At 38.5% G+C, this 17497-nt stretch overlaps 1 long non-coding RNA gene across 1 annotated transcript; it reads right to left on the reverse strand.

Annotated features, from left to right (window-relative positions):
* Window positions 1-540: 540 nt before the first annotated feature.
* On the reverse strand, window positions 541-9404 carry LOC127525946 (uncharacterized). The gene is made up of 2 exons (XR_007933552.1): window positions 9327-9404; window positions 541-6887 (listed from the first exon to the last, which is right to left on the reverse strand). It is a non-coding gene; the product is annotated as an uncharacterized LOC127525946 (long non-coding RNA).
* Between the last annotated feature and the right edge of the window lie 8093 nt (window positions 9405-17497).

Here is a 17497-nt window from a genome sequence, read left to right on the forward strand (position 1 = left end):
TCAATGTTTTAAACTTCTTTTTTTTAATTCACTTTTCCCATCTGGCAAGGAGCTGAAGTCTGCCTTTGCAGCAACAAAGACAAAGCACAAAGCAAATCTTTCATTAAAAGAAAGAATGCTTCCCTTTTTTTATTATTCAAAAAGCTGCACAGTAATTTGTGGCATTGACCTAATCCATGCTAGGTCACAGCTGGATTGGTGTCTTAATCTTTTGCAGGAGAACTGACTCTAGGCTACAAGTGATGTGTTACTGAAATGATAATTCCAAGGGCTGCGGCGCTTTTCAGCTGCAAGTGGATGGGGGATGTGGGCTGGTAACAATAATACTTATTCTAAGATCTCCCAATTGTTGATAAAAGAAACTATACGGTACCATCATATCATCCGGGAAGACTTCCTCTCTTCAAACATCATATTCATGCTACAGTGAATTTCACAGACTGTGTGGGAAAAGCCCACTTTTTAAAATCTGATAGCTTGGCAGCCTATTGTGTGATGGGAGAACAGACATCTTCAGACAGTGTGAAAACAAGAACAGCAGACCTTCATTTTGCTTTTATTTGGCATTGTTTATACACTGCACATGCAATATACTTCTTACACATTGTAGTATCAACTGTCCCACTTACACTTTACAGTTTTTAGTGTTATTTCTTTAAAGTAAATGGAAAATACCATACAATACAATACAATTTATTTTTGTATAGCCCAAAATCACACAAGAAGTGCGGCAATGGGCTTAAACAGGTCCTGCCTCTTGACAGCCCCCCAGCCTTGACTCTCTAAGAAGACAAGAAAAAACTTGCAAAAAATAAAACCCTTGTAGGGGAAAAATGGAAGAAACCTTGGAAAGGACCCCTTTCCAGGTAGGTTGGGTGTGCAGTGGGTGTCAAAAAGAAGGAGGATCAATACAATACAATACACAGAACAAAACACAAGTAATCCTCAATACAATATAATAGTAAAATAAAAATATGACAAGTACAGAGGAGAATTTAACAGTAGATGATATCACATAATACAATTTGGATTTGTTCAGAGTCCTGGAGACCTCAACCTTCAAACTGCCTCCCCCTATTGGCCATTCCACAACTGAGACAGCGCTTGGCCAGCCAAAATGATGAAAGGACCCCTCTCCCCAATGATTCCTGCGATCCTCCATTAGAGATGACTTTACCTTAGGCAGGGTGAACAACTTGGCAGGTGGGCCGTGGCACCAAATGCCACATTTGAGAACCGAGAAGAGAAACAGAATAGGTGAGTGTTAGTAACAAATTATAACTATCATATTACTTATGTTTTAGTGCTAATGACCAACAACAGAGATGCATTCTGTACAGTTAAGCAGCAGCTCTAGTCAGGGTGTGCTAAACTGAAGTAGTGAGTCTTCAGCCAGGATTTAAAAACTGAGACCGAAGGGGCATCTCTTATAGTAGCAGGCACACAGTTTAGGGGCCCTGTAAGTAAAAGCGCGACCTCCCACTGTTATTTTATTAATCCTTGGAATCATAAGCAGACTGGCATCTTGAGATCTTAATGTACGTTCTAGTTTGTAAGTCATGATAAATTCAGACAAGTAATCTGGACCTTGGTCATTTAAGGCTTTATATTGGTCATTTAAGGCTTCTGCTGTTATGCACCTAAAATCTGGAATAGCCTGCCAGTAGGAATTCGCCAGGCTAATACAGTGGAGCACTTTAAAAAACTGCTGAAAACACATTACTTTAACATGGCCTTCTCATAACGTCACTGTAATTTAATCCTGATACTCTGTATATCCAATTCATTATAATAACCATTCATGGTGGCTCTAAAATCTGTACTAACCCCTATTCTCTCTTCTGTTTCCTTTTCCGGTGTCCATTTGGTGGTCACCATCTACTCTAAGTACCATGATGTTCCAAAAATGATGGATGGATTAAAAGCCAGAAGTCTGTATGATCATCAGCATCAAGTGACTCCATGTGAACCCTAACTACAAAGAGGACTATTTCATTTATGTTAGGTAGAATGCCCAGAGGGGACTGGGTGGTCTCGTGGCCTGGAACCCCCACAGATTTTATTTTTTTCTCCAGCTTTCTGGAGTTTTTTTTTTGTTTTTTCTGTCCACCCTGGCCATCGGACCTTACTCCTTTCTATGTTAACTAATGTTGTCTTATTTTAATTTCTTATTTTGTCTTTTATCTTTCTTTTCTTCATTATGTAAAGCACTTTGAGCTACTTTTTGTATGAAAATGTGCTATATAAATAAATGTTGTTGTTGTTGTTATATGTTAAAATGAGGATTTTGAAATCTGGCCTAAACTTAACTGTGAGCCAGTGTAAGGATTTAAGACCTGGAGCTGTGTGTTCGAATTTTCTTGTTCTTGTAATAATTCTTGCAGCAACATTTTGGATTTTGGAAAATAAGGACAAGAACTGTATGCTAGTTAGCAGTGCTGATGTGCATTCTCCCCTATGTCTGTGTGAGCTGTAATAATGTTAGTCCAATCAAAAGACATGTGTTTTAGGTTTATTTAGAAATTCTAAACTGCCACCATGTGAAAGAGTGTGCCTTGTAATGGATTAGGATCTAGTCTCCAAAACCTTGAATTTAATAAAGCAGGTTGGACAATATAAGAATGTATAAAGACGGGACAGGAATGTTTAGTTTACGTGGGGCTGAGGTATTATTTTACCCTGTAGTACAGGATTATCCAGAAGAAAAGAGGAGAAGGAAAATATGGTACAAAAGGTACCAGCACTGGGTTTTCTACCCTTTTTTGGTGTCAGGTTTGCTAACCTGACAGCATCATTTACATCCTGTTATGTTTAGCTTCTGTTTAGGAGCTTTGTTTATATTTTGCTCACAAAGTGCTGTGCACCTAGGACGTCACTGTCTTTGTTGCTATTGCAGTTTGCATGGCCTCTATACGCACATGCTGGCGTGTGATGTTACCTTGCTGGAATACAGAGTTCATCTCAGCTTCTTTCAAAAAGGAAGACTTCTAGCAAAACAAAAACTTTTTTTAAAACGTTTTCCTTTCTTTCAATTTCAGGATAATGTGCTTGTGTTTTTTTTTTTTGCCCTTCCTGTTAAGATGCTATATATATAATCAAAATCTATATATAAAGCTATGACTGTAGTACTAGGGTGTTGTTGTACCATGTTAGCCATTATGAATGTAGTGAGAAGTCAAGCAAAATGACACCTTTAATTGGCTAACTAAAAAGATTACAATATACAAGCTTTCATGGAAACTCAGGCCCCTCTGACCCCTGTTGATTACATCTTACCTGAAGAAGGGGCCTGAGTTGCCTTGAAAGCTGGCATATTGTAACCTTTTTAGTTAGTCAATAAAAGCTGTCATTTTGCTTGACTTCTCACTATAAAGCTATGTAAATCTAGTGTAAAAACTTTAGTATGTCTTAGGGGTAAAGTCTTGACTTAATCCTTGCCGTTCATAATATGTTGTCACTGTTTAGATCAGTCTATAAAATAATGTAATTTATGACAGAGCATTTCAGAATGAGTAGCAGAGATTACATTAAGGATGAAAAGAAAAGTTTCAGTGAGACAGAAGTGAGGATCATTACACTTAAAGGAATACTCCACCTAAAAATGTTGGGATTTTTTTCCATATGTTACTTAATGTTACCGGCCTCAGCCCTGGGCCAGGTATAAGCCACTGTTGCTACAGGGGTTAGCCACAGCGCTATGATGCCAAAAGCATCAAGGAAGCAGTAAGGAGTCTCTAAACATGCTCTTCTTTTTTTATTCTTATTTACCCAGAGGTACAGTATATAACTTCGTCAATCTCTGTCTAGATTAACATGATGATCAGTGAAACAATGGTACATAGAAATTTCTTTGGCTGGACAATAGTGAAAACACATTTTCTTTGATTAAACAATAGCATTGTAGTTAGCTATCAAGAAGTACATATACCACTGTATGCTGATTAGAAACCAATGTCTCCAGAACTCATTAATTTTCAAAGGAAGCAGGCAGTCCTGTATCACAATACTGTATGTGGATGAGATACCAATCAAAGCAGTCTGATCTTCAAAGCAGGTGACTCTTTTGCAAGACAGGTAAATATCTATGTCCTGTATATAGCCATCAATAATTAATCTGTTATAGAATTATTCAGGAAATTTGCCTTTTCACTTACCCCAGTCTCAAACAAAGGGTGCCTATTGCCCCTTCATCTTTTGGTTTTCACATTACATTTATTATTTACATCTGTTTTTCCTAAACGCAATACACAGAAATGACCTTTTCTTTAAAACACCAATTTATGGATCATTGCATTAAACCTAGATTCTTAACCAATGAATAAGAGGGAGAGGCGGATCTTCACTTCAAAAAGCCAATACCATGTGACTTGTGTTTCCTGTTTATTGGTGTGTGCTGATTTTTCCCTGAAGTGTCTATTTGGCAGTATTACAGCAAAAAATAGATGTGTTTTGAATGTTTTTAGCTGAATAACAGAACAGACATGTGGATTATGTGACATGAGTAACACGAGTTTTTGTTTTCCATGGCATTTTACATTTTGTTTGCCATCATCATATAGCATTGGTCACCATTGGCTTTTAATTACATCATAATATTTTTAATCTCCATTCTGTATAAAAAACCAATATTACAATTTTGTTTTGACCATCAGTACAAACTACAGTACAGTAGATTTGGTAACATATGAAATGAATCACTTTTGGTGGGAGTATTCCTTAAATGACAAACTATCAAAGGTTCATGTATACAACTGGTCAATGCTATACCACAATCACAATAAGGTCTTTTGATAAACTAAATGTGAATATTATAACTTATAAACAGGTATCCATTATGTTATTACTGGTTTACGTTCCGGCACTGTTGATGCAATCAATATGTTCATATCTCAATAATTAGAGGGGAGAGGTCAAATGTATTCATGTTCATGTCCTGCTTTTTCTGTAGGCATTTTAAACAAATTTAGTGGCCTTGCTGTTATTGTCATGGTGCTTAAGGTGCTTCTTCTTCTGGTCCTCAATCCATGTTGCAAGGAACTTTTCTAGATCAGCTATATATCCCTTTCACAGCTTAGTTCATATTGTAATGACTCAGGGGGTACGAGACTCACTGACAGCTATGCATTATGGCCAATGGACTCCATTTAGCTGAGGGATGTGTCTGAAGTTCTCTCTAAGTGCTCTCTGAGTACTTTATCTGTACCTCTACCAACGCAGATTGCAGAACCACCTTAATGTCCTGTTTCTCCTGTTAGTCCCCCTCCCCCACACCTTCTCAATCTATCATTCTGAAAAAAAATCTGTATTTAGCTTCAAAGCACAGAACAAAAGAATGAAATGTAAATTGTGTCTTCTTGAAATTTGTGACTTTTAACGTATTAAAAAAATTAAGGCATGGCAGTAGGACACCAGAAGAAATCAAAGATGCCCAGATACAAATAATTTTAATTGAATATTGTTGGTGTGGTTCTTAGTCCCCCTTGATCCATCCATCCATCCATTATCCAACCCGCTGAATCCAAACACAGGGTCACGGGGGTCTGCTGGAGCCAATCCCAGCCAACACAGGGCACAAGGCAGGGAACTAATCCTGGGCAGGGTGCCAACCCACCGCAGGACACACACAAACACACCCACACACCAAGCACACACTAGGGCCAATTTAGAATCGCCAATCCACCTAACCTGCATGTCTTTGGACTGTGGGAGGAAACCGGAGCACCCGGAGGAAACCCACGCAGACACAGGGAGAACATGCAAACTCCACGCAGGGAGGACCCGGGAAGCGAACCCAGGTCCCCAGGTCTCCCAACTGCGAGGCAGCAGCGCTACCCACTGCGCCACCGTGCCGCCCGTCCCCCTTGATGTTATATTAATAAATATTACTTTGAAATTTCAGTTCCCCCTTAGTATCGTATTGAATCTGAATGTTTGTTGGTCAGGGTCTGTAATGTTTAAGAAAATGTGTCCTGCCCCGATTGTGCCACCTGAGTTAAATGGTAGAGTGGCCCACACCAGGGGTCCTGCTCTATTTGGAGTTCAAATTCCTTTTTCAAGCCTTTTCTGTTCATTTTTTTCTTCATGTTAATTTTGTTGTTCATGTTTATTGTTTTTATAATTATGTATTCTTCGTCAGTATTGTTGATCATTTAGTTTGTGTGTATCTATGTATTTTCTGTTCTGTTCCTTGTGTTTTGTGGGTGGTTCCCCAAAAGGCCTTTCACTGTCAAGGGGCAGCCTACAACCCTATAAAGACTAAGAATACAAGCAGTCCCTTGCGGTTCATTGAATTCCCTGGAGTCGATGAGTTTCTCTTGTGATTATATTGTGTTTTCATCTGGATTTACTGGATTTTTGACCTAATACTCTACCTTCTGGATCTGTATGTTTGGGACTTGTTTACCTTGGACTGCCTTGTTGTTTCAGGCAACTCCTTTCACTTTGGTGCTCCTCAGAGCTTATTTTTATCACATAGGATTGTTGTTAAAAACAAATCATTTATTGTAAAAATCTGTGTTTGCCCTATCATGACTAGCCAGGGATATATGGTTTGTCCCCTCTAGTGGACATTTTGAGTTATTTTTGGGACTTTTTTTGCTAAGGAATCTCAAATTAAAGGTCAATGTAGGCACTAATCGGGGCTCTTGAGGAGTCTGTGTCTGGGCTTGCGAGTGTCCTGGATAAAAACCAACATCCAGGCCTTTAATGACCTCTTGGGCACAGTGCGTCTGTCTGTGAAGAGAGTGTCAACCTTGTCAAGAGGTTTACTTACCTCGGCAGTGACATTCATGTCTCTGGTTACTTTTCCTATGAAGTCAGTAGATGGATTGTGAGAGCATGCGGGGGTCATAAGGTCACTGGAAAGAGGTGTGTGGCGCTCCCGATATCTATGCAAAAGGACAAAGGTACAAGTCTTTAGTGTCCTGGTGCTTCCTGTTTTGCTATATGGTTGTGAGACATGGATGCTATCCAGTGATCTGAGACAAAGACTGGACTCCTTCGGTACTGTGTCTCTTTGGAGAATCCTTGGGCACCACTGGTTTGACATTGTACCGAATGAGACACATTACCTTCATTGTGAGGGAGTGTCAGTTACGGCACTATGGCCATGTTGAGCGATTCCCCAGTGGTGATCAGGCTAGCAGGATCCTCATTGCTGAGGACCCAAGCAGCTGAATCAGGCTAAGGGGACGCCCATGTAACACCTGGCTGTGGCAGATAGAGGATCATTTCCGGAGGGTAGGACTGGACCACGTGTCTGCCTGGGGGGTTGCCAACCAGAAACCCATCGTTATGTGGTGGTTGAGTCAATGCACTGTACTAATGCATGCTCCCCCACCTGACCTGACGTGACCTGAATCCCCAATTCATGACAATACTGGCTAATGACTGATGTTCAGCATGATTGTATTTAGCTTCCTGAATGGTTAATAAGGAGTTCAAGTGGGCTAGTGAGTTATGGTCACACAATTATTTAAAAACATTAAAGAAGACACAGGGTCCTACAGTTGTTCACCTATATAAAGACTTCAGTCAGTAGAAGGAGACATAACTTGTAAGAAAAAGACTGTATCTTTCCAGGGGATTCTCTCCCTGAAAAACCAATTCTTTTTAATCTCACAGTCTACTGTTAACCCAAAAACACAGACTTACAGGCTAAGACAAGAAGCAAAGAAAAAAACACTTGAACATTACAGAAAAAACAGTACTCAACTTGATTTTGAATGATGATTTAACTTTGTGAAATCAACAGCTACAGTATTATGTTAAAGGATGTCTGTTCATCATCATCATCATCATCATCAGAGCAAAAATCTCTAGTACATCAAGATTACTGATGAGTTTCATATCTGTTATTGGACATCTGGGCTCTTTATATGTTTCCTGGTGGATTGGTTAGAAGAAAAAGTCCAAAAGCAACATGATGTGATAAACTACAATAAGACGGCACTTAGATGTTAGCCATTGTGATAGACGGACAGCAGCTAGTATGTAATGGAGACGTTAAGCTTCTACAAGGTGTGGTAACTACTCTTTTTATATTATTTACATTAGTCCCACTAGCAATTCAATTCCATATACACACTTTTTTTCCTGTTTTTCTCTGTACCTGGCAGGTCCTTGACTTTTAGCTCATTATTGTTGTGAAATTTATCTCTGGATGTTTACATTTGAAAGGGAGATTAACATTCCTATTACAAGCTAAAATACCGCTAGTTGTGTGGATAAATGCAAAGAAAATCTATATAAAATACTTGCTGTAAATAGCAAAAATGACAGGCTGGATATGTCTGTGTAACCATTTAAAGCATAAATGCAGGAGATATACTAATTATAAATTATATCAGCAGTGCACTGCAAAGGCAAAGAAAGTAAAATACATTGGTATAGACAGGGCAATGTTCTCAAAAGAGAAAAGGAGGTGTATACCTGGAGTGTCACTATTAAAAATCTTCTTCCAAAATAATTCCTCCTTTAATGTAGTTTAGCATGACTACTGTACATTAATGACAAACTTTAAAGACTTTGTTGATATTTGCCTTCAGTATGGCCAAAAGTGTACCACAATTACCTAAGAGAAGGTCACCATGTGTTAGTATATATTTATACACTTCCAGACAGACTTATTAACGATTGATTTAATTAATTGCTATTTCCTTTATAGCCTTACAGGCAGCTTATGAAGATTTACATTAAGGCTAATGTGTGCCCTGTTTGAAACACTCATTTCTAAAAAGGAAGGAGAACCAGTATAAAATTCAAAGAAAACAGCCTGGAATTGTGCCACCTAGGCGGACATGTGCGCATAATGAAATCTGACAATGTTTTACAAGGATTACATGTAAGTCCTGTCTTTCCCGCTGACTTGAAAGAGAGTATAACAGTTGGTTGTTTTTTTTTAAGCTGTACAAATGCTGAAACTGACACTTATTCGGCAAGGCCGTCTGAATATTAAGAGCGATTGTTTAAGATTTATTTATTTAGCTGGAAAAATCTGAGCATGTGGTTGCCTAGTAAATGTCAGCTTTAAGGTAATGAGGGAAAGTTAATATATCTTCAGTGTTCTTACAGTAACGAATAAAAATCAGACCTAGCATTTTTTTTAAATGAATTAAGTGCATCAGCAGATAAGAATCCAACTGCTATTTGAGTTAACGAGACAATCATACAAAGTTGAGCTAGCAACACAAAGTTCTGCTTTTCCCTGAATATGCTGTGCTAAGCCCTCAGTGCTCTCTATGCCTGATTGTGTTTGTAGGACAACAATCCAGTCTTGAAGCTCAGCCATGCTTAACTTTTGACAGCTGACAAGATCAGACACTTACTGTAAATCAGGACAGCCAATGTCACAGGTTTTCTGGTCTTGTCACTCTTCTTTAAAATGAGGTCAAGTTAAAATACATTTACCTCTTTTAAATGGAAGTAAACAGGACTTTGAACTTTGTCCACAATACAAAGTGCAGCACGACAAACAAACAAACATTTGTTAACCTATAGAGAGTGAGCACAGGTTACCCACAGGAAATCTGTGACGGTTGACTGTGACTCAATAAATAAATGGTCAGTTAAGGTTAGTAAAGTTTATGATCTTTAGTAATCTATCTCAAGTGCTACATGTTCAAATCATTGTTTTATATTTCACAAATAGCGTACGGTTAAAACAGAATCAAAAATATTATTCCCTTGGAGGGATGCCCATCCATCCATGTAGTCCCTCCATTGTGATGGCAACAGGGCTGAGCAAGGGAACATCATCCACCCTTGCCCGGATGCCAGTCCATCCATCGCAATATATATAGAGATTAAAATTGTATTTGTGAAATAAATGGTGGTATGAAACATACGTTTACCAAATTAAAAATCCTGTAATGTTGGAGAACTTGTCCTGAGAGGCAGAGACAGGCACACCATGCCTGTTTTTTTGTGGCAGAGCTTTGGCTGAGATGCTCTCTTTTACAGAAATTTGTTGGGCTTGGTTCATCTAAGGTTTGGAAGTGAGAGGGTGTCAGTGTAAGCATTTGCTGATGTTATAACTGTTGTGGTACCAGGATGCCCAGGAAGACCGGAGGAGGGCTTGTGTCTCCTCCAGAATATGAGGGGGCGCCCGCCCTGGTTGCTTTGGGGGCCACGGGTACAGAGCTTGGAAGCTCAACCCTGTAGGGGCCCGTGGTCACCGCCAGGGGGTGCCCAGATGCCTTGGAAGCCCTGGACCTCAGCACTTCCGCCACACCCGGAAGTGCTGGGGGGAAGAGGATTGGGGACGCCCGGAGGACTTCTGGATACACCGCCAGAGCTTCCGTCACACAGGGGTGTGGCCACAGAAGCTCATTGGGATGCACCTGGAGTCCATCCGAGGTGGAAAAAAGGGGCCGCCTCCCTGCAGTCAATGGCAAGAGTCGGGTGGAAGTGGACGAAGCTTGGTGGAGAGGAGTGGAGGCGGACCAGAGACTGTGAGAAGGCATTGTGTTGTGGCCAAGGACTCAAGGGGTGATTGGTGCTGCGGCACTGGGTTGATGCACGAACTGTAAATAATTAATGTGTAATAAACGTGTGTGTGGTGAAACCAACATGTCTACCTGTCTGTGTCCGGGCTGTTCCCCACACTGTATAAACAGGATATTAATTAAAAGAAAAAACATTAACATTTCCTGTTAAGTCCTGGCACCTACTGAGTGAGCTATAGGTGGGCTTTTTTGTTTAGAATTTTTGCCATGACTTAAAATTCTGCTTGCTTCTCCAACCAGTGGTCTCATATTTCTGAAAGAATTTACTCGCTCCAAACTTTGCTGTGGTTTTTGACCACAATTTTGTCATCTGCTAAGGTGATATGGCCTGCATGGAAAAATGTTAAAAGTTAAAAGCAGGATTAATGAGCAGGAGATATGAAATAGGGTCTCTGGGATTGTTATGAGTGAATGAAAAGACTGTAAGATAAGAACATAAAACAGAATTGTAGTAAGTACCATGAAAGAGGGTAAAACTGGGAGATAAAAATAAATTGAGAATAATAAAGCACTAGAGAAAAAACAAAAATCCAAAGTCAAAGTGGTAGAGAGAATCAAAAACCTGAAACGGACATAGTACTTGGACTACTTGAAAAGACAACTAACTGACACTAAAAGATCTCAACTCAAGGATACTTTCTATTTCCACAGCAGCCATATTTATAACGGAGAATCTGAGGAACTCATCGAAATCCAAAATCACGGTCAATCACATCACATAAATAACAAACATCATACAACACAACAGACAAATATGTGCATTATAACAAAAATCTGGAAAGTTCTAAAGTTGTCCAAAATTAATTTTCTAACTAAATCTATCAAAAATACAGAACATTTTTCATTTAGGCCAAACTCTTAGGTGTACAATACCACATGCCACCATCTTAAATAGGTGGGCCATAATTACATTATCTGTCCTATGTCTTCCATGTCACATGACTGGCGATAGATATCATTGCTATAAACAATATGGCCCATTCATGGAAATCAAATAGAAAATGTCAAAACAATATTAGTAAAGTTATATTAAAGTTTATTAAACGATTATGAAGATTAACATTATGGTTCCCAGATAAGAACTGCAACATTAGGCAGTTTACTTTTATTAATCAATGGTACAAGTTGAAGAGCAATAAAGGGAGATTGTTTAAATGATGGACCCATAAAAGTTACCTCTCATTTTTATTGGGTTAATTGTGACAACTCCTTGCTGACCAGCATTTTCGTAATTTTTTGGTATTCATTTTGTAACATTTGCTAGTTTTCTCTTTTTTCTATTTCTGAACTTTTACTCTTTTAATGTTACCATTCAATCCAGATCTTTGCTTCAGATTTTGTCTGTTTTATTTTTGGCAGCTTTCCTTTTATAACTTCTCTTTTGCAGCCTGCTCTTCACTTTTACTCTCAGCATCCATTGAGAAATTGCTCTTACATAGCCGCTTCACGTTCTGCTAATAATTTACTGGGGCAGTCGTGTAATTGATGTCAGTAGAAACAGGCTTCAAAGACTTCAGCTGACGTCAGACAATACCGATAAAACAGTGCCAGGTTAACCAGCTGTGTGTGTTCTTTTTATGCACTCTTTTTAAGCACTTTTGCCTTTTATGTGCTGATTTTTTTCATGTTATATCATTTCTTTCAGTTCTTTCTTGATTTTGTGTTGAAGTGTGTAACAATACTGATGTTTTTTGCTATATTTACATACTTCCATATCAATTTAGTATATTCATTTAAACATATTTTAGCTTTAGGTACAAGGAACAATTTGAAATAATTGGGAGTAATTTTTAAGTTGTAGGACCAAAAACAAAGCAAGATAGAACCAAAAGTCAAATACAAAGTCTTTCATGCAGTATAACTAAGCCCTTGCCAGAATGACTGAATCATTTATTTGGCTCATTTTTGTAAACAATATTTGGATAAGATGATACAGAGAGCAGCTACCACACCCTGATGTTGTCTACTACAATAACTTGACATCTCAGTGTTGTTTTGTTGGAATCCATCAAGCCGCTGAGCCTTTGGACTTTTCCTTTAAAAAAAGTCATCTGGACACACCTGATGAGCCAAGACCTTAATAACACATAAGATATTTGGACAACATTTTATTTTCCCTGTTGGATCAAAGACTGTTATTCTGATATTGTGTTGCCCTTCTGTTTTGAGAATGCAAGAAAATAACCTACTTTGGCATGTACCAAAAATCTGTAAGAAAAAGCCAAGTATCAAACAATATTTTAAAAATGTATACGCTCACTTAGAGAATTCTTAGGAACACTATACTAATACTGGATAGTGTGTCTTTTTGCTTTTAAAACAGTATCAATTCTTTGTGGCATGGATTCCACAAGATATTGGAAACATTCCTATGAAACATTCTTCTAAAGGCTCCCTCATGCTGGAAATATGGAAATATTGTTAAACTGTGACCATGAAGGGATACACATGATCAGCAACAATACTCCAATAGGCTGTCGCATTCAAGCGATAATTGATTAGTATTATTGTGCCCAAAATGTGCCACAAAAACATTTCCCACACCATTCCACCACCACCACCACCCTAGACTCTTGATACAAGACAGGCTGGTTGCATGGATTCATGCTGTTGGTGCCAAATTCTAACCCTACCATCTGTGTGCCTCAGCAGAAATGAAGATTCTTCAGAACAGGCCACATTTTCCAGTCTTCAACTGTCCAGTTTTGATGAGTCAGTGCCCACTGCAGTTTCAGCTTTCTGTTTTTTTGACTGACAGGGTAGAACCCGAAATGGTGTTCTGCTGTTGTAGCCCATCCAGTTCAGAGTTTGATGTGCTGTGCATTCCGAGATACTTATTCTGTTCCCTATGCTGTACAGAGTGGTTCTTTCAGTTACCGTTGCCTTTCTGTCAACTTGAATCAGTCCTCTGACATCTCTCATCAACAAGTTATTTCTGTCTGCAAAAGTGCCACTCGCTGGACTTTCTTTTTGTTTTTCCACACCATTCTGAGTAAACTCTAAAGACAATTATGTGGGAAAATCTCGGAACATAAGCAGTTACAGTAATACTCAGACCAAGCCATCTACCACCCACATGCATGTCCTGATTGAAATCACTCAGACCACATTTGTTCCCCCATTCTGGTGTTTGATGTGAACATTAACTGAAGCCCCTAACCTGTATCAGCATGATTCTATGCACTGCACATTAGTTTCTGTTTCATTTTGTGGCAAGTAAACTCCTTTTGTCAGTGTGTTTTGCACTTTAGGGCACAGTTTTGTTTATGCTTTTCAATTTTCTTTTTTGACTGATTCAATATTTACCCTTTTGGATTAGTTTTAAAAAGTCAATTGCTTGCCTAGCTTCATAATGTTAGGCAAGCAAAGCAATTCTTTGTGGGCTTGCCTTTAGGTTGCTGTTTTAGCTCTTCCTTTTCTTCAGGTTACTGTTAGGGTTAGTTAGGGATTATGACATCATGTACGTACTGGCAGTAAAAGGTTGCATACAATCACGTTCAAAGGAGAAACAACACCAGTGCTCTCTGATCTAATGTATTAATATCATTCTGAAGGAAACTCTGCCAGGGTCCCCAGGCTCTCCGTTAACATGTACATTCGAAACTCAAAATACAATCAGAGTACCGGCACTTATTTGTTAATACTTCAGACACTGACTATTGCTACTAAAAATATTGAGATTCCCTGTGCTGGATTCAAGTTGGAAAATCTGTTTTAATCCAGTTCCAGATTGAGGGGGTGGGGGGCATAGCTTATCCCAGGACCACTGGTTGCAAAGCAGGGAGCAGCCTCAAAACTCTCACATAGAGCAAATTCATCTACCCTTTTATATGAGGGGAAAGCCAGAACACCCTGAGGAAAACATACACAGACATGTGGGAGATGTGAAGACTCCTTTTAGACAACATTCAGATGCTGACTTCAAACCCACCATGCTGGATTTGTGAGGTGGTAGCTCGATCCACTTCACTATTCCTCCTGCAATGTAAAAAACATGCTTAAGTAAATTAAATTAAACAAATGGCTGTTCTCTGATGTCTTTCAGCACTATGTGTGGTGCTGCATGTTCTCCCTGTGTCTGTATGGGTTTCAGATAGATAGATAGATAGATAGATAGATAGATAGATAGATAGATAGATAGATAGACAGATAGACAGATAGATAGATAGATAGATAGATAGATAGATAGATAGATAGATAGATAGATAGATAGATAGATAGATAGATAGATAGATAGATAGATAGATACTTCATTAATCCCAAGGGGAAATTCACATACTCCAGCAGCAGCATACTGATAAAAAACAATATTAAATTAAAGAGTAAAAAATAATAAAAAAAGAGAAAAGTTGTACCTCAGGTTACTTTAGTTTTCTCCCACATCCAAAACAAGTGAAGATTAAGGTGAGTGATGATTCTAAAATGCCCCAGCTTAAGAGTGTCCTCTGATCGACTGGGTCCTGTCCTTTGTTTCCTGCCTTGCGTCCAATGCTGTTGGGTTATGTATGGGAAAAAGTGGACAAGAATGAACAAAAACATTTAATATAGTCTCTGTTAATTACAAGAAGGGAACTCTTTCTAATGAGACTTCCCTTTTAATGTCTTGTAACAATTATTGTAAAACCTGCCTACAATGTTTACGCTAATTTAGTCAAAGAAATAACAAGAATAACTCTGTGTTCCAGAATATACGTGTCATTGTTTGGAGAGCAGGAGTCTATGCTAACAGTTGCAATTATAAGTCATAGTTAAGATTTTCTGTGCCTTCCTCTACGTTTTTCTTTTAAGTACAGCTAAGGTAAGTCCCCAATCTGTCTTTCTTTGTATTATCTCCTCCTTTTTTATGTAAAAAGTAATGGCCACTCATTATAATTATGAAATACAATCCTCTTGTCTGCGGTGGGTTGGCACCCTGCCCAGGATTGGTTCCTGCCTTGTGCCCTGTGTTGGCTGGGATTGGTTCCAGCAGACCCCCGTGACCCTGTGTTCGGATTCAGCGAGTTGGAAAATGGATGGAATCCTCTTGTGCAAATTAAAACAGATCTACTACTTCTACGATTTCTACTACCATTACTACTGCTACTACTACATCTTCTCTCTCCCTATCTGCTTTATTTCAATGAGAAGGTTGTTCTTGTTTGCCTTGAATAAGAATAAGAAACTGTGGAGTGTTTTTCGACAAGGTGACACGCATATCATCTTTGACATCCGATCTATTTTGACTTTTCATTTTGATAGAAACAAGTGCTGAAAACCCTGATTCACAAAGGTATGTCGTAGCAAAGGGAATCAGAGCACTCATAGCTCATTTTACCAGACGAGGGTAGGCTTGTGTCAATTAACTACACAATTCTCTAATCCTCGATTATTTTTGTCACACGACATTTTTCTCACAAGTATATAACTCACGCATTAGGCTTCGGCCTAATACTTGCGAGACAAATAACAGTGAGAGACGTAATGCACAAGAAAAATCATGTGAGAAAGTTCACGCGAGAAAAATCAACAGTACCGGTGCTGTATAGTGAATATAAATGTTAATTTTTATCTGATTCTCACAGACCCCCTGAAACCCATCCATGGACCCCCTATGGGTCCACTAACCTCAGGTTAAAAAACCCTGCACTATATCATCACTAGAAAAAGGAATTATACTTATAAAAAATGTTAATTTTGCTTTGTTAGACAGCATACAGCTAGCACATCTTTTATTTGTTTTCTCTGTTTCTTTTCTCAGTCATCCTCAGGTGGGTTAGGTGCTGGTGGGTTGAGGATTTCATTCTCTTTCTGATGTTGCACTTTTCTCATTTGGTTGCTCCCTTTCTCTAAATAGAAAATTATTTACAAAAAAAAAGTCAAAGCGAGATATATGCATTTCTTTTCAAATTATTAAAATATATATATATTTTTTTAATTTACTTCTCTCTGTTTTGCTCATGAACCTAACAGTTATTCCTATAGGTGCCCACTCTCTTATTTTTTAATTCATCACTTTTCTGACTCAATGTTAATTTACATTTAGAGAGGAAAGCAGCATCGACTGTACTTGTGTGATGGATAGTGTAGGCAGGCTCACACAAACCAAGCAAATTGTTACAGCACCACTTGACTTACATGAAGATTCACGACTGATAAACACGCATACAGGAGGCGGAAAGACTCCCGAGTGCTACATAAAACTTCAGCTGTGTCGAAATAACAACCTCGGGTTATGATACTAAACCACAGCTGCTTAAGTATCAGTTTTCACTCTTAAATAAATCACAGATTAAATAATCAAACTGCTTAGTGAGGCTATTTTTCATGTCTTAATAGCAAGAAACTTTGATTCAGAAATGTGAACATTTTGTTGTCCGGATGATATATCATTATGATCTAATTTCTGCCTTTGATTGCCTTTCTTGATATCATTCAGAAATGAAATATATATAAATGCCTTAGAGCAAAAAGCTTAAATAAAAAATGTGTATAAGGCAGAGCAGTTGCCAAAGCAGATAATCAATGAATGTGTTTTTCTTGTTTTGCAGGATGCCAATCTAAAACTTTAAACTTGTAGCTATTCATGTGCATTTGCGTCCCCCCACATTATGAGGTAAAATGTGGACAAGTCTTCATTAACAGTCTGTTTTCAACCTCTTGTACCATTTCAGTGCTTTTGATTAATTTATTTCGCCATGACCTTTTCAATTTAACTCCTAGAAATCAATAACCCCCACTTTGTATTCTGAAGAAGATACATGCAAGTCAAAGATCTTCTCAAACATGTTTATACCACAAACACTACTTCAGTTCATTAAAGCACTGGCCTTTAATTTTTATAACCCCCATTACCCTGTACATGGTAATGATTCATAGGCTTGAGTCCTTCACCCCATGGCCTATCCCTTGCATCACACTCCTTTCATTCTAATGACCTTTCTTATCCTTTATGCTCTCACCATTCTCACTGTGCCAGTGGAATATGATTTTGTTATGCACCATGCAACATTTCT

The sequence above is a fragment of the Erpetoichthys calabaricus genome, chromosome 15 (genome assembly GCF_900747795.2).
Source record: "Erpetoichthys calabaricus chromosome 15, fErpCal1.3, whole genome shotgun sequence".
Classification (NCBI taxonomy): Eukaryota; Metazoa; Chordata; class Cladistia; order Polypteriformes; family Polypteridae; genus Erpetoichthys; species Erpetoichthys calabaricus.